The sequence below is a fragment of the Peromyscus eremicus genome, chromosome 14 (genome assembly GCF_949786415.1).
Source record: "Peromyscus eremicus chromosome 14, PerEre_H2_v1, whole genome shotgun sequence".
NCBI lineage: Eukaryota > Metazoa > Chordata > Mammalia > Rodentia > Cricetidae > Peromyscus > Peromyscus eremicus.
Genome location: NC_081430.1, coordinates 7,290,806 through 7,309,439, shown reverse-complemented (window position 1 = coordinate 7,309,439; position 18,634 = coordinate 7,290,806). Strand labels below are relative to the sequence as shown.

Sequence of the window (18,634 nt, the reverse complement as noted above, 5' to 3'; positions counted from 1 at the left end):
GAAGAAGGGGGTGAATCTCATGGACTGGAATTACAGGCAGTTGTGAGCCTCCTGACATGGGTGTTGGGAACTGAACTCTGATCCTCTGCAAGAACAGCATGTACTCTTAAAAGCTGTCTTATTTCCAGCATCCCCAAATGATTTCTATCAACTCCATTGCTCCCAGAATAGACTAACTCAGCCCCAGTTGTCATCAACAGAAAAATGGACAGATTATGATAAATTCCCACAATAGGATGCTACTCAGAAGTACAAATAAACAAATCACCACCCTACAATGGAGATGCCTTGAAAACATACTGAGTGAAAAAATGCAAGCAAGGGACTATCTTGTTTTGTTTTTTTTTTAATGTTCTTGAAGCCTAAAATGGATAAAATTAACCAATGTTGTAAAAATTTAGACAAGGTTTGTCTCTCTTTGGCAGGCAAGGAATAAGAATTGAGGATTATGCTAAATTTGACACACTAATTTTCAATACTGTAAGGGAGCTTTTTCTTTCTTAGGCTGTAGATTTAACCAAAGATCTATTAAAATTGGCAAAACATTCAATGTCTCTTTAGTTTTTGTCATTTAAACTTTTAATTCTCAGCATCAATACTGTGAAAATTCCATGTTGATGTCCATGAACTGGGGCCATCTTGATGTGAGTGTCCTGACCTGCCACTTGAGGCCATGAATGAATGTGTGATGGAGAGGTGGGAAAGATGGACGATCTGATCTGTATGTGCACTGTGGGGAGAGGTGGAATTGAAGACAGGACTGATGTTGACCGTTGTGAGAGACCTGAGGTCAACAGTGGAACATGTTATTGCCTAATGGGATCAGTGGGGGCTGGGAACAGGAGGGGGCGGGGGAGGCAGCAGCCTGGAGCTTATGCATATGCAGACTCAGGCCCCAAACAGGCTGCCCAGCTATGAGATCACCTTAGTGTAGTGGGTAGCCATTCCAGCTTTGATCTGGAAGTTCCAACCCCCATTGAGGCTCGGTAACTGTCACGCCTACAAGGCAGAGCCGAGAGAGGACCCTGAAGATCCGGATGGGCTGCCTCTCTTGGTTCCTGGACCCAGGACGCTGAAGGTAGACCGAGCAGAGTTCTCCAGGGAACACCGCCAGACTGCACTACACCTTTCCCAGACCCTGTTACCTATCCCTTCACTTGTGAGTTACCCCACAAAAAAATCTCCCTTTTAACTACGCGGAGTGGCCTTAATAATTTCACCAATACACCTAGGCTATACTTAGGAATAAATGGCACCAATTCTCCCCCTAGATGTAGGACACAAGTAGACATAGTAATTAACCTTAAGACTTTGAAGTCAAGCATGTGTACATTTGAGTTGGATATCTGCCTCTCTCATTATGTTTAGTCTCTGGAAATATTATTGAGACTATATCTTCATTCCATCACTTACAAATGGGTAAATTCCCAACATATACTCCTGAAAGTCTTTCTGGGAACTAACAGAATATATGTGTATTAACAATTACACACACGTGAACAAAGAGAAAACAGAATAAAAGATGTATTTGATGGAGTTTAATGAAAATGTCTCTGAGCAAGGGGCAATAATAAAATAAAAATCTAGACAGAAAGTATGAGACGACAGACTTCTGCTATTCACTGTATTCCTTTTCTTCTTCCTTTGCTGCATGGGAAGCAGCAGCCCTCCTGCCTTCACCCCCAGCACTGGAGTAGTGTCAGCCATGGTTATTCCTAAACACCAGTCTGAATGAAAAGCCACATTATGAAGGGTTTTTTTATTTCTCTTTCCCTGCAAATCTTCTCACAAGCTTCTCATAAATAAAAGGGGCTACAGTCAAGAAAACCAGACTAAATCCCTTTCTTACTACTTGGACCATTCCCAAATCATTCATCACAGACACAGGCCCATCAACGCTGCTTTTTCACATACATCTCAGGAAGGCTGGCTAGGTGCAGCGAAGGAGACAAACGAGACTGTACTCAAACAGCCAGGGTACCTTTGCCAATCTCTCGCTTTAAAAAATGAACATCATACTTTTAAAATAAATCCTCTTTCTGCTTCTACTAGAGGTGCTGAAAATTGCTTAGGTAGTTCAAAACTATACCTATGGCTCTTTGCAGAATTACGTTGTTCCAGATGAAGATGAGCATTTCTCTCTCTACCTCTAAAGTCCATGGCCTCTGAGAACGGATGATGGTTTACAGTTCTCTGACTCTTCCAATTGAAAAGCTGTCCATGTTAACTCTACCACTGTTGCTGGAAAAGGCTGAAGATGGTGTATGGAAGTATCAGACCAGTGTGAGAAGAAACAACGCTGATCCAAGGAAACTATGGGTGATGTGTGTGCACGTCCCAGAAAACACACCTATGGTAAAAAGTACAATAATCCAAAGTATAGTGTTCAGTACAATTGCTCTTATGTTTTCCTAGGATTTCATGTTCTATTTACATCTTTAAAATGCTCTGGAGTACTCAGTGAGAAAAAATATATAAAGAGGAAAAAAAAGAATAAAGCAAAAGCATTACAGACAATTTTCACAGAATGAAAGGTTCTTAAGTCAAAAAAAGTCAATTATTGTTTACAATGTTTTATTTAAGGAATATGAAATTCTTCATGGAGCTTAGAAGTACAAGGCCAAGACATGTTATCTTTTTCTGGCTCTTATACTTGAAAAAAAAATTTCCCCAATTGTGGTTGGGAAAGAAGACATTAAGTAAATGTGTATTTTACATTTCAGTTAATTAAATGTGATCAAAGGTACTCTAACAACATTTCAATGAGCATTTTCCTATCAAGTGGCACGTCTATAGAATAATGTAGCCATGTCTCTGTTATTCATTCAATAGTTCCTTCTGCTATGGCCAACCCAAAGTTTCCGTTCTTTGAAACCCAGTGTTTTACTACACAGATGCAGCACACCTGGTTCTGATATACAACCACTTTCAATTCTTGTTAACTTTGAAAAATTCATGAAATGGAAAGGAAAATCTGTGTTCCCTATTTTGGTGTTAAATATAATTTGGAGGTTTGTACTTTTGATTAGCAAAAAAGTAAACAATCATTTTTTTGCAAGCAAATCTTTGTACAATTTAATAATTTTAAAATGTTTATGAAGTATTCACTGTGGATATGGCCCTCTTACTGTCTCAGGAAGTTGGACTATGAAAACAAACTAACAAACCAAAAGCCATAAAAGACAAGGAAGACAGAGTGCCGGAAGTGTATTAACTTTTAAATAAAATTATCAGGGAACATCCCATTTGGAAAAGAAAATAAAAGGAAAATTAGAAGAAAAACTTAAGGAAGCAAGTGCAAGCAATGTAGACTTTGGGAGGAAGACTTTCTCCAGAGAGGGAGCAATAAAGTCCTTGGAGTGGGAGGCTTGAACATTTTTGTAAAGAAATGTGAAGATCTTGAGATAGAAAGTAAGAAGTGATTCCATAGATAAACAAGACTCGTTACAGATGGACAGACTTCTAAGCCATAAGGACTTTGGGTTGTGTACACAAATGGCAGAGAGACTTGTTCAGGAAATGAACAAGAGAAGTGGCATCTCATTTGTGTACTAGTCTAATGACAAACTGTTCACTGTACAATTTGTCCCTGCTAACCTAAATATATAGCCTCCACAGCTACATTCTACATACCTCTATGTGGAATTTCAAAAAACGAAAGATGTTAAAACTTCACTGCTATTGTTATATGCTTTTTAAAAACCTAATACTTCAGAAGCAATGTGTATTAAAAAAATCAACACAATGGCAAAGCTTACTCTTTCTAAACCTTTCACCCCAATCCAGGTGTTATTTACAAAACTTTATGTTTTTATCTGCAAGTCTGGTGGTAACTGTACAGAACGTCCATCTTTATCTATGTAGCATCTGCTGAGTCCATGCTGTATTTACAGTACAGAGGAAGAGAAAAAGAACTAATATGTTGTAAAAATAGTAATCCATTGAGGAGCTGGAGAGCTGGCTCAGTGGTTAAGAACACTGACTCTTCTTTCAGAAGTCCAGGCTTAGACTCCCAGCACCAACATGGCAGTTCACAATCTTTAGTAACCCCAGTCCCAGGGAATCCAATGCCCTCTTCTGGCTTCCATGGGAACCAGGCACATGGGTGTTGTACATACACACAGAAAAACACTCATACACACAAAATAAACAAAAATTTAAAACCCATTGTAATGCAAATCTCCACCATGAGCCAAGTCAGGAAGTGGGTGGAGAAGGGAGAGACAAGAAACATGAGTAAAATGAAACATATTCTTTGGACAGTCATTCACATTTATTGGTTAGGACCGTAGACAGCTGTCTTAGTTACAAGACAGACATTTCATGTAATTGGTTTGAGGTTTGGCACAATATAATCTGAACAATGCTCTTGTCCTATAGAGATAAGGAAATCTTTAATGCCTACACCCATATACAAAATTCCTGAGGAGTAACAGTGATTATCTGGAGAGTCTGGTGCACCCTTGGCATTGAAAACAGAGAAGCACTAGGTATCAGAAGATGTTTTATTTTTGTTAGTAGTGTTTTTTAATAATAGGAAATATTTAATATGTTCTACTATACAAAATATAATAATATTATATACAAAATATAATAATAATTTGTTATAAGTGACTTTCAACTTTGAACCAACTAATGGGCAGTTTTCCTGCTCTGTATTTCGAGTACTGTAGTAAGATCAGCTGAGTCAGACCTATTTCCTACCTACACTCAGCACTGACATGTTGGCAGGTCTTGTTTTAGAAAGTTAAGAAAAGAAAATGAAATAGATTCAGAAAAGTTTGTTCAGTATTTTAGACTCATATATGCTTCAAACGGTTTTACATCTATGCATTTTGTATGTGTACATGTGCGCTTATATGCTTTCAGGTAAGTGTAATGTCAAGGAATAAAGAAATGATGGAGTTTGTCGTAAGTCACCTGGGCAGTGAAGAGAAAACCGGTGTTTGATCTGAGAAAGTGTTTATGATCATTTGGGAAAGAAAACTACAGGAAGAAGGAAGAGACGAAGGGAAGTGAGCTGGTAGTCATAGACTCACTAATTTAAACAGAACTAATCAGGGGAGAGTATAGTGCTGGACTGCCCTGTATAGCTAGCACGACATAATTAACATCCTTTTTCTCAAAACGAAAAAAGAAAACAGTACATCTACGAAAGTTAGTGGTTTTGTGGCAGGACTGTTACTCAGTGAGAGACTGGTCTGTGTGAGCGGAAACGTGGACTCTGCCACTTTGCCCTTCTCTCTTCGGTCTTTCACAGTCGTTTCCAGCGACAGATTGTAACCATTGCTTTCATTAGCAATTAACCTCCAATTGACAAGGGAATTTCTAAAAACAAGGAAGGTCTCAATCTCACAAAGAAAAGTTTTAAAGTCCAGTGCTTGACCTCAGACAATTCATATAATTCAGTATCATGCAATTCTTATGCAATGACTTAGACATTTAAAATGCCCCAAACATGAAGAAAATACAGCAAATGGCAGTCAAGCACCTTTGGTATATCTGTTACTCAACATTTCAGTTTGTCCAGAGCATAAACCATGAATGAGGAAGAGATGGGAAACACTAATTTATACCTGTCTGGGAAGTCTGGCACTGCAGCCTCAAGAATAGGGAACCATTACCCAGAGAGGAAAATGTAACCAGAGACTAGGTAAGTATGGGAGATGAGGTCATCCACCAGCAGCAGTCCCTCCAGCTCATAGACACCTCTAGATTCATGAGGTGACAATGAACAGTCCAGAGCACTGTAAAATTCAATTTAATATTTGTATTTCTTAACACATATTCTCAAGCTGTCTTTACTATGAGATAGTTCGCATACACTAGGTGAGTGAGGAAAGGATTGCTAATTCCAATCAAGATCGTCTTAATTGTCTGAAAAACACAGAATACTATGAAGCTCTGAAGTCGCATTTTAAGTAGAAAATGTATGTAAATTCCAGAAAACCTTATCATCACCATCCCAAATAACCTCCTGTTTATTATTTATTATTATTAACCTCTTTTAAAATATGGATTCCAATTCACTTAAATGGATTTATCTTCTAGTGGGTATTGTCAAAGTATGTCAGATTTTAAAACCTTGTCCTTATGATTAATAAATTTGTCAAAAAGTTTTTATCAGTTAAAACCTAATTGTAGATTTACAGAATGATCTTTCTTCTTGGTTTTCTCCAACAAAATCCATATATTTATTATTTCAGCTTCAGAATCAAGACTGAGAAATGGGAAACCTGACTTAAGTGTTTTTTGAGAACAGATAAATCAAAATAAAGTCTCAGATGATGAGAACAGCGATGTCTTTTGGAAGAAAAAAAAGCGTGTTAACCACCAACAAACCCCAAGTTGAATTTCTAGCCATTTCCCAGGTAACGCTAATTCAGCTGGCCCACTGATCACACATTAAAGACCAAAACTGAAAACAAGAAGGTCATTATCCTAGAGCTTTCATCAAGGGCAGTCTAAGGATCAAATGATATTTCTCACTGGGCAATGGTGGCAAGCACCTTTAATCCCAGCACTGTGGAGGCAGAGACAAGCAGATCTCAATGAGTTCAAGGCCAGCCTGGTCTACAAAGTGAGTTCCAGGACAGCCAAGGCTACACAGAGAAACTCTGTCTCAAACAACAACAATAACAACAAAAATCCAAATGATATTTTTCCCCAAATGCCTCTGCCCTGCTTTCCTTTGCAATGGAACCCCTCCAGAAGACATTAATAAGATAATCACAGTGTACCATTTTATTATGGTGAAGAACAACCTGGTTAAGTACATTCCTTATTATGCCCATTTTACAGACAAAGGAAATGCAGAGTTAGTGAAGTCATTCAAGTCAAAGCAGTAGATGCAGGATTGAGAAGCTACTGTCTGAATATATCATTTCTGCACAGAGCTTTAGATTTCAGTCAGCATCCCTGAAATCACCAGAGCGTCTCTCAAGCACTTTTAGGAGTATTGCAAACAAAGGACTCATCTCTAAGGATACTGTAGGGGAAGCCACTCTGCATGATCTCTGAGATATATCAGGTGATTGGAAGGGTAAGACGGGAAAAGAGTGTGTCACTTTCCCATCCTCCTTTCAACTCTGTCCTAACCAAGTGTGGATTTTGTCAGAAGAGTAGAATGGAATGGAGGAAGACTAGAAAAAGTTTGCTGAGATGCTGGCATGTGGCTACTGATAAAAAAAAAAAGCCAGAGTAACATAATTATGTCTCTGCTTTGCTCCCTTTCCCATGTTCCCTTGGCCAGATCAAGTCTTTCCAGTTGGTTCATATCCTCCACAGTCTAGATGTCTCAAGACCCTAGTGAGGGCTCCAGTAAGAAGGGACACAGAGTCTGAACTGGCCATCTTTTTAGCCAGGCAAGGCTTCCAATGGTATGACTGGGTTGCATTTGGTTGAGTTGTTGGCTGAGGGAGACCTGTGTAGCTCTCTAAACAACCCAGTGTAGGTCAGAAGAGTTGTTCTTCCAAAACTGACAGTTGGGTCCCATTGCTGAGAACAACATCCACACAACTCATTGAATGTAGAGAGGTCAAGCTCATACTTGGAGCCTTCACCCCTATGTTCTAGTCTCTTTGGCATGAGAACGTAGTCTACAGGCTACAGAAAGAGAAAGCTGTACACCAACCCATCCACAAAACCCTCAGCCTACACAATCTGTCTTGCCTGAAAGATGTGCTGCAGCAATGGTAGCACAGAACATGTGGAAATGGCCAACCAATGTATGGTTTAACTTTGGCCCTCCTGTCCACGAGGAGGGACTCCATACCCTATGCTGCCTGGATGGCGAAGAATGAGGAGCTGGATAGACCAGAGATATAGAGTAGAACCAAACAGGACTGGACAAAAATAAATAAATAAATAGATAGGCAGACAGACAGACAGACAGACAGACAGATAGATAGATAGATAGACAGACAGACCAATAGATAGATAGATAGATAGATAGATAGATAGATAGATAGATAGATAGATAGATAGATAGATAGATAGATAGGCAGGCAGATAGATAAATAGATAGATAGATAGATAGATAGATAGATAGATAGATAGATAGATAGATAGATAGATAGATATTCCTAACGTTATTCTGCTATACTTTTCGATCAGTGCCTTGTGCAGTTGCCATCAGAGAGGCTTTCTCAGGCAGCAGATGGATGTGGGTGCAGAGAACCACAGTCCGACATTATGTGGAGAGAGAGGTTGTCTATATTGGAGACTTCCATTGGGTCCCTCCCATCAGAGATCGAGAAAACCCTCAGAAGAGCAGAAGGAAAGATGTAGGAGTCAGAGGGGATGGAGGACACCAAGCGAACGTGGCCCACTGAATCAACTGAGCAGCATACATATGGGCTCACAGAGACTGAAGTCCCAAGCATAGGCTTGCATGTCTAAACCAGGTCCTCTACGTGCATGTTATGGCTGTTAGCTTGATGTTTTTGTGGGACTCCTAACAGTGTAAACTGGTATGTCTCTGACTCTTTCGCCTGCTCTTGGGACTATTTTCCTCCTACAGGGTTGACTTGTCCAACCTCAATATGAGGGCTTTTGCCTTGTCTTATTGTATGTTGTTTTGTTGTGTTTGGCTGTTGTCTCTTTGAGGCCTGCTTTTTTCTGAAAGGGAATGGAGTGGAATCAGATCTCAGGGAGAGGAGAAGTAGGGGTGCTGGGAGAAGTGGAGGAAGGGGAAACTGTGGTCAGGATTATTATATGAGAGAAGAATCTATTTTCAATTTAAAAAGAATATTCTAAAAAAACTAGAGGTCATAAATGTAGGAGGGTTCTGATTTAAAGGGACCCAGAGGGGTTGGGTTAGAAGAGTAATGGAGAATGGATACAATAAAAATACATTATTTAAAAAAACACACAGAAACCATTTTCAGGTGTATATGGGATAATCTCGCTTTGCAGACAAAATAGCAAAGCATCTGGCTGTCTTCTTCCTCATCCCCAGTGGCTGCATGTTTATTATCTAACTGGTACCAGTATTGAGTGTATAGCTAGGAAAAAACTATGAAAAACAAATGCTTCATACATTTAAAAAGATATATAGGAAACAGAGTTAGACCTTTTTCCATTACAGCCTAGGCTACTAATCAGAGAATCCCAAAGAGAATTCTACACAGTCACCACCAAAATTTAAAAGGAATTTAGAGACTTATTTCCATCCAGAATCATTTGGACACTGATACACACCATTATAATGTTTGATGAACGCTTCCAGAGGAATGAGATGTCTGTTTTGGCTTCTGTAGTGTGAGGAACACATGTCAAAAGGCAAGACAGAGGGCTTATTTTTCTACAGATAGCCAAAAACTGACTCCCCTTGTTAAGCAAATACGGCAGTCTGCTTGTGTCTCTCTCTTTCCTTTGTAACTGCAAAGCCCTTCCAGATAAACCTTTGTGGTATACAACTCAGTTTAGACATCCTGGCTTTATGCCTCTAACTGTTTATAAGTCATGCAAGGAAGTCATCTATCTTGACCAATATGGCTCAGACATATTTTCCATGTTAATTACACATGTTTGGACTGACATTGCAGTAATACTCTTTCATTTGTTTAAAACAACAGAAGGGATGTGTCTTTAACTCAACAAATGTAGGTAAAAATTCTTCCCCAGCTAAGTGTAATAAGTCTGGAAATTATAAAGTTGCAGGCACTGATAGCTGAAACCCCAGAGACCAGGAAACTGATATTCTGCAAGGATTCCTTATTTAGATTGAAGGCATGCTGGAATGATATAACATAATTATCACAAAAATTATGCTACTAATATTATAGGCCGTAGACACTCCAACAAGATTGGTATCCTAAAAATAATCACCAGTTTAAAAGGAAACAGACAGTTTTTACACTGACCCAATGGAAATGCTCAAATTTTGGCTGTGTGTTTGAGCAGAACCTCAACATTTTTTTACACTTACCAGAACACCATCAGTTAACCCCATAATGGCCAACTGGTAGTTATTGTCTTACATTTGGCTCACAGCTGTGTGGCTCTGCTCACTTTACTGTCGAGTCAGCCCTGACCCATTAGCTGCCTGGTGACTACTTGCATGCAGAGGGATCTTTGCTTAACTCAATCCCCATCAGGATCACAGCTGTTGTAAAATGAGTGGTGACAAAAATATACATGTGCCATGAACTGTAGATCAATCTGTAAGCCAATTTAAGCAAAACCTGAAACACAAATGAGGAGAACGTGTCCCCTAGCTTCTGAACGTTGCAAATTGCATTTCCTTTAATGTTAGGAATACGCTTTGTAAGTGTCAGTGTTCCTGGGTTACGTGATGACTGGCGAGGGCTGTGGTTCAGCAAAATATTTCTGCTTCTCTCCACTAAGATGCAAGAAACTGAATGTCATGCACAAAGAAGCAAGTGCTTCATTTTGGATAACTACCCTTGTGTCCAGCTGTGGCATTGGGAGGTGGTGGCTCTTGCTATCTGAAAACAAGGAGTCAGATGACTTGCACCAAAGGCAGGAAATTGAGAGGTCTTTGTCTTTGTCTTGCAACTAAATGCTGTCTTTTCTCAAAAGATACAATTCAGTGGCCAATGCAATCTGACACTCTAGGTTCTGACTGAATTCCAACCACTCAGGTAGGAGCTGTTATTTCTGGTTTTAACTGATGTGCCCTGTCCCTGCCTATGCTGATTGGAATTGCTACCCTGGGAAAATCACATGCTCTTTTCCATTAAGTTGTTGCATACATTGCTTAACAGTTGGTGACTATATATTTTGAATCAGTAATTAATCTAAATAGCTTTGTGCATCTATTGTCTCAGGCCTAGAGACAAACATGGAGTCACAACACCTGCATGATAGGAATCCAGAGTTCAAAGGCATTTAACCCCAAACTGAAGAGAATAACTATCTTTTCCCCTTACATTCAACCTCTAGAGAATGAGGGGAACTGCCATTATTTCTTTGTATTAGTGATATAAGAGGATACCTCAAGTGTGAATATTAAGTTTGTATTGTTAACTGGCTAAATATTTTTCACTGAGGAATATAACGTGAAATTATCATATGGATAAATAGAGCATAACCAATGCAATGTATATGTTATTACAAAATAGAAATTATACATTCTACTTACAAAGAATTTACAAGTGTTGGTAAAGTTATATTTTAAGGTAGAATAGAAGGCAATACAATCTCTCTCTGTGTCTCCATCTGTGTGTGTATGAGTGTCTGTGTGTGTCTGTGTGTGTGTCTATTTATGGTGTGTGTGTGTGTGTGTGTGTGTGTTTAATAAATAATTAAAAATAAGATTGTGAGCTTTATATATATATGTGTCTGGTAAAGGTTGCTAGTTCAGATCTTCATTGTCCTGTACAAAACTCTATAATAGCAATTGCTTAAAGATGATAGAATTCAGAGTACCCACAGCAACTAAGAAAGCAACTTGGGAAAAGAAAAGTAAAACCTGGGAGGATACAGCCTATGTTTTGTGAATAAAGTACAAACAGTCTCTCAATGACTTCCAAATCATGCACATAAAAGGAAGATATAAGTGATTATGCTGAAGTTCAAGACACCGAGATTTGAGATGTCTTCTCCCACAGAGATGCAGATTGCAGTTTTCCAAGCCAGTTACATACTAATTAAAATCCAATATTCTGCAGAAAAGCATAAGTGAATCATGACTTTCCTCAAATCACATTCACAGCATCCAGACAAAATTTGAAGTTGGCAACATGCTAAAGAATTCACTAAGGTTAACTTCCACATGTGTGCAATCTCATGTGCTCATACATACTCCCACAAATAAACAAATATATACATGATAATTTTTAAAGAAAGATAAACCAAAATAAGAAAGGAAGGAAGAAGGAGGGAAGGGAAGAAGGAATGAAGGAAAGAGAGAAAGAAGAAAGATCAAAGAAGTCATGAACCATATAACTCCCACTATATGGAAAAAATCAACACAGAGGGACCTCAATATGATTTAATTCTCAGAATTAACAAAAATGATATTTAAAGCTTCCATTTAGCAAGGCTAAACTATAAAAAAAAATATGTTCATAAGGAAAATACTTTAAGAAGAATGTAAGACAGGACCAGCAGAAATCCTAAAACTTAAACTAGTGCTGTCTGAACATCCTGTAAAATAAAATAAAACCCTCAAATACATTGCTCCTGCCAGAAGAGTCGGCCCTAAAGAAACTGATAGACTGGAGCACCATTGGAGTGGACAACTGTCCTCCTACAGCACAGCAGTTGGGAGAGAAGTGACCACTCTCACAGAAACCAGAGCGTCCAGCACCGTCACAGGGCCATAGAGAAAGCTCTCCTAAAAAGGAAGATGCAGATGAAGCTGCCATCCATTTTCAGAAATGTTCAAGGTGCCCTAAATTTCATCCAGAACCATGCAGCTAATTTAACATGCATCAGCACTGAGGCGAAACTGTCAACCAGAAACACAATTATGCTTGCTGAATTCTCAGGTGGTCACTTGGGTGTCTTAGCAACAAAGAATAAAAATTGTGAAAACATGTGTGGAAACAAAAACACTAACAGTTCTAATGACCTGTGATGGACTATCAGAAGGTTGAGCAACATATACAATCGGATGTACACGTATAAACATGTAGAAATGACATGTGCTAAATGTCTGAAGAAATAATGAGCTACAATTACCAAAGTCTATAAGAAGACATTAATTACAGTATCAGACAGTTCTATTATGCTCTAGCAAAATAAACAATAAATTTCCTATGCATACCTGGGCATGCATATGACTTAAGTCAGATGTGTTATGGGAAGATGCATATTCAATAGAGAAGTGGTCTTATAATTTATTTTGTCAGACAGAATGAAGAACCACCCAAACTATGACATTTAGCAACCCAGTTGCTTCTCTTACACCCCATAAAAGGAAACCACAAATAGTTATCATAGGCCTGTAGTGCCTTTGTCTACACTGTCAATCTCAACAGTTATATTTCTTTATTTTTAAACACTGATTTATTTATTTGGTGGGGGTGGGTATAAGCATATTGTGGCACTCTTGGAGAGGTCAGAAGGTAACTTTCAAGAGTTCTCTCTTTTCACCGCATGAGTTAAGGTGTCCAAGTCAGGGTGACAGAGTTGGCAGCAAGACTATTTACCATGTGTCCTGTTACCCATCCTGGGCAGTGTGGTTGTGATCTGTCCTATCATGTGTTATAAATAAAGTTATCTTCCTACTTTTACAGATCTATAAGGCCTTGTTTCAGTCCTGTGAAGAAGAGGCCATACCTGAAAATGCCAGACTCAGACCCTAACCACTGGAAACAAAATGAGAGACTGAAATGTATTTCAGCTGGTGGAGTTCATGCCCAGCAAGGGTGAATCCCTGGGTTCCATCAGCACCGTGCATACATGAGACAAGTTTAAGGCCTGCCTGGGCTACGAGAGACTCTGTCCAAAAGCAAAAAGGTGAACAAAAAATGTGAAAATGAAAAAGTAAGAAAGAAATAGGTCAAGGAGCATCAGTCAAGTGAGCCTCATACCTAGTAGGAAAGGACCCTATTACTTTACATGCTAGGAGGGAAGTACTGAGTAGGGAAAACAAATCCACACAAGAGATGGCCAAGTCAACAGGCTGACAGCTTTGAATTGTAGACAAGACAGGAATTTTATCCCCTGATACTTCATAAGAAATAAGAAAAAAATAAAATAAAAACCTGAAATTTCAAATGAGTTCAACTAAAGCCCAATGTTGTCTGAAAATTGGTGAGTTTCAGTAGCTGTCAGACATTTTCTACCTACAAGAAACTGTATTTATAAGACTGAATCTAAAAACAATATGTGTATGTAAGAGGAAATATTCAGTCTGAAAATAGTAACAAATGTGATAGTTAATATTGATTGTCGACAGAACCTAGACTTGCCCTTGAGCTAAGCCTCATGCATAAGTCATACCCATGAGGGGGTTTTCTTTATTAACTGAAGTGAAAACACCCACTCAGAATATGGATGACGCCTCGGGCAGTGGCCTAAATATGAAGCGGTCACAGGCCTTTTGCCTGCTTGTGTGTTGTTCTTAAGCTCATCTACTCCATCAGCCTTCCTCTACCCTGCAAACGCGGCTGCTTCTGCCATTCTGTGCTGACACCAGACTCCAGGTTCTTTGGCATTCCAGGGTGGATTGAAGACGAGGAAGTCTCCAGAAATTCCCCAGGCCTTCAGCACAAGATTGGAACTGCTGAAGTACCGAGCCTCACAGACTGAGCTATTGACAGGTTCTCAGACTGTCCAGTGTGCACACCACTGTGAGTGGACTGACTACCCAGATCATATTGTGCAAGGCAATCTAATAAAACCTCTGTTAATATTCATTCTCTCATTTCTGTTCCTCTGAAGCTCCAAATACAATAGCTAAAAACAATATTTCCAGACATTTTAACTACAAAGTTTTCATTGTTTTAGAAATATCACTTCTGTATCATTAACTGAAATTGAACTTTTACTGTAAGAGCTGAGCATATTTCACTTAAAAGTGAAAATGCAGGCCATGAACACTCTGAAGTAAATATTAAAAAATGCATATCACATGAAAAATGTTCAATGTTTAGTAAAAAGAAACTTTATGGATGACAGAAGACTTTTGTCCAAATATAATGATTACATTTAAAAATCTAAGGTACAGCTTATGTGTGTAGTTAGTCCTTCTGGCTTTTATTGCTAATGAGAGAGATCTATCATAATATTTCCAGATAGGCCTGGCTTTTAATTGTACTATTGTGCTCTTGCTCCTGAGTTGTTTGAATTCTCTGTATGTCAGATGGAAGGCTTTGTTAAGTGTTCTTCAACTCTATAGATTATCTTCTCATATTGATTGTTCTCTTAACTGTGTGGAAATTTTCTGGCTCAATGTAATCCCAATTGTGAATTGCTGGTTTTGATTCATGTGTTTTGGGGGGTAATATGCAAATATTCTTGTTTTGTTACAGTATTTTCACTATTCAGGATATTTAGGGGGTTATATGAATTTTTCATGATTTTATTGCTGAAAAAAATAGGATTGTACTTTGATATGGATTAGTGTTTGATTGACATTTAAAAATGATAGAGACTATAGATTGCTTTGAGTAGTCTGGACATGTTAACAATCTTAATTTTTTCATCCATTGACACGAGCTAGCATTCAGCTTATATATGTCTACCTCATACATTTCTTTCATCAAGGTTTTATTTTTTTAATTCATATATCTTTTACCTAATTGGTTAAATTTTTTCCTAATTGAATAACTTTATACAGTGGCACAAAGTGATGTTTAATTCTTCTTATGTCTTATAAATATTTTGTAATGAACAACTTATAAGTTTAAAATGAAAAGTTATTTGTAAAGGAAGAAATCTTCACTGTTTTATTAACAATATGTATAATCACAGGAAGCAAAATGCATTTTACTGAAATTGAATTCTTAAATATTTTTGGATTGATAATCATGTTAAACCATATGTGTTAATGTTTTGAAAATGGATGAGTAATTTAGTTTGTTCTTAGCAGTAAAATATAAAATATTACATTATTTCCAACTAAGATATACTTTGAAAGTTATAAGTTTTTATACATATACTTAAATTCCATAAATTATGTATTTAAACAATGAAAAAATTTTCCATATTATATTACATCATACTCTTTGAAAATTGGCTATGTTTTGGTGTTCTATTGTTGTTGGTTTGGTTTGGGTTTTGGCACTGAAGATGAACTTGAGCCTAGAGCATGCTGGGTAAGCACACCTTACTGAGCTTTATCTTGGGCCCTGTAATAAGTGTTTGAACAATTCTGAATAATGAAAAGAGACTAAATGTCTTTGCTTTACTTTTAATTTAGCTCTGTCATGCCCAGTTACCATATATAAACTGTGCCAAAACTTGCATTCATCACCCAGTGCAAGGAAGGAAGTGGATTTGAAAGAGATGGGAGGCCTCCTTAGGTGTTCTTTGTTTTCTGCTTTGGGCTACATCTAACAGACAAAAACTCACATTTTCATTAATATATTCAGACAGAAAATTTAGAACATTAATCCATTCAATTTCAATAAGTTCATAGATTACACAGGCTAATGAATCATCTAAATAGCTGTGCATTTTAAAAATTGGTAAATAGCCGGGTGGTGGTGGTGGTGGTGGTGGTGGTGGTGGTGGTGGTGGTGGCACACACCTTTAATCCAAGCACTCGGGAGGCAGAGCCAGGCAGATCTCTATGAGTTCGAGGCCAGCCTGGTCTTCAAAGCGAGTTCCAGGAAAGGTGCAAAGCTACACAGAGAAACCCTGTCTCGAAAAATAAAAAAAATTAAAAAAAAAATTGGTAAATAATCATTTGGATTTGAATTAATTTGACTTTTCTATATACCTCATACACTATTACCAGTGCAAAATTTTCTGTATCCAGGATTGACAATGAGATTTTCTTTATAAATAAACAAACAGTAATTACTTACTATACATTCCAAGTTATACATGATAGACTTATTGGGTTCATATGTATCAGAGTACAACATATGAAAATCCATCAATATTATGACTTAAAATAATTTTCTACATATAATCATTTCATAGTCATTCAATGTATTTCTTAAACTTGAATGATATTTTATCCCAATTATTTCAGATTAAACATGCTTTAAAATATTGGTTTGTGAGGTTAACTATGTAAAATGAGAATGTATAAATTATAGACTATACCTCATTGTGATCCATAAAATTAGGATAAGCACTGTGAACAAAGTTCATTAATAATGGAAATATGTTGTTCAAATCTTAGATGGTCTTTTAATAAAAAAACCCAGAGCCAGATATCAGGATGAAAGCTGAAAGATCAGAGAGGCAGAACAGCCAGCCACTAATTCTTACCTCTACCAAATCCTCAGCCTAAAGAGAGTGAGTTTCTGTTTCCTCACACCTTATATACCTTTCTCTGCCCAGAAATCACTTCCTGGGATTAAAGGCATGTGTGCTTCCCAGTACTGGAATTAAAGGTGTGCAACACCACTGACTGGCTCTCTTTCCAGTGTGGCCTTAAACTCACAGAGATCCAGATGAATCTCTGCCTCCAGAGTGATAGAATTAAGGATGTGTGCCACCACTGCCTGACCTCTTTGTCTAATCTAGTGTCTGGCTCTGTCCTCTGATCCTCATGCAAGTTTATTAGGGTATACAATACATCACCACAGAAATACATATATGAATATGGAAATATAGCTAGGTAGATGATAGAAAGATGAGAAATAGATAGCAAGACAGACACACAGACACAGACAGATAGATAGAAGAACCTTTCTTTGTCCTTTCTTCCCAAGCCCCACCCCTGTCTTAGTTTTTCTACTGCTATGATAAAATATTCAAACAAAAACAACTCAACAAGAAAGGGAGTTTAAACCCACAGCTCTAGATGTAGTCCATTGTTGATGGAATACCAGGAGGAACTTGAAGCAGCTGGTCTCACCACACCCACATTTAGGAGACAGAATGATGGACGTGCACATACCAGTGCTTTGTGTGTTTCTTTTCACACAGGTCAGGACTTAAACCCAGTGAACTAAGCTGCTTACTTATAGGCTAAGTCTTAGCACCTCAATTAACCTAATCAAAATAATCCTCAACAGGCATGAACAGTGGTCCATGTCCCAGAGAAAAAGAACTTAAGGGACCAAGTTTGTAGAGCCGTGAAGTTGAGTCTAAGTTGCAGTAAATAACAGAGAATTGGATATGCAGGACATGGAACTTCTGCAGAGGAGAGCTCCAGGCATGGAGTCGACCCAGCCTACAAGAAAACCTGTTTCCTGCGGTTGGAAAATCTGGATGGGTAGGGCTACCCAAGCCTTTTGGAGTCCAGTGGATTATGTTGTGAGTCATAGATGCTGGATGTGGCACTACAAGATTTTGCCTGCTAGATTGGGGCTTGCTTAGGCCTAATCAGTCTTGGATATGTCCTAAACTTATATTTTATAATGCAAATATTTACTTTGTGTTATTATGCTGGAATCATGCAACTTGGTTTTGTATTTTATACGAATACAAAGTTAAGAGGCCTTGGAAATTCAAATCATCAAAATTGTCTTTTTAAAAACTGGGGATTTTTAAAGTTGGAACCATTTTACATTATAACATAATCTGACAAAATGACTTAATGGAAAAGAGGTTTTATTTTAGCTCATAGCTAAAGGTACATCATAAAGGGGAATGTGGGTGGCCAGATGGGAGACCGACTCCCACATTTTACCCCAGGGTACTCTTAAGGAGAGAGGGATAAGAGATTTAGATGAAAGGTTAGCAGGAAGAGAAGCAGAAACACAGGACAGCCTCAGAGGGCCTGGATTCTTATCCACACACACACACATATATATATATATACAATCACATGCTCAGTCAACTAGATACACGCTGCTTCTAACTGAGCCTTCCTTAGCCGCTCCCTCCCACCGGGAACCTTCGCTAACACTCTAAACTACACACTCCACTGACCTGCTGCAAAGACTGGCCATGTTAGCATCCCAGATTTGTTCTTGGCTCATTGCCCTCCTCTTCCTCTCAACCTCAAACTGTATGAGGATGTTCCATTCCTTCCCCACCTCCCATCATCTTTTTTCTCTGTCCCTTGCGATTGAGTGGTCACGTGTCAAAAGTC

At 38.3% G+C, this 18,634-nt stretch overlaps 1 long non-coding RNA gene across 1 annotated transcript; it reads left to right on the top strand.

Annotated features, from left to right (window-relative positions):
• Positions 1-980: 980 nt before the first annotated feature.
• LOC131924395 (uncharacterized) lies at positions 981-14,333 on the top strand. The gene is made up of 3 exons (XR_009382884.1): positions 981-1,078; positions 2,106-2,377; positions 13,209-14,333. It is a non-coding gene; the product is annotated as an uncharacterized LOC131924395 (long non-coding RNA).
• Positions 14,334-18,634: the final 4,301 nt, after the last annotated feature.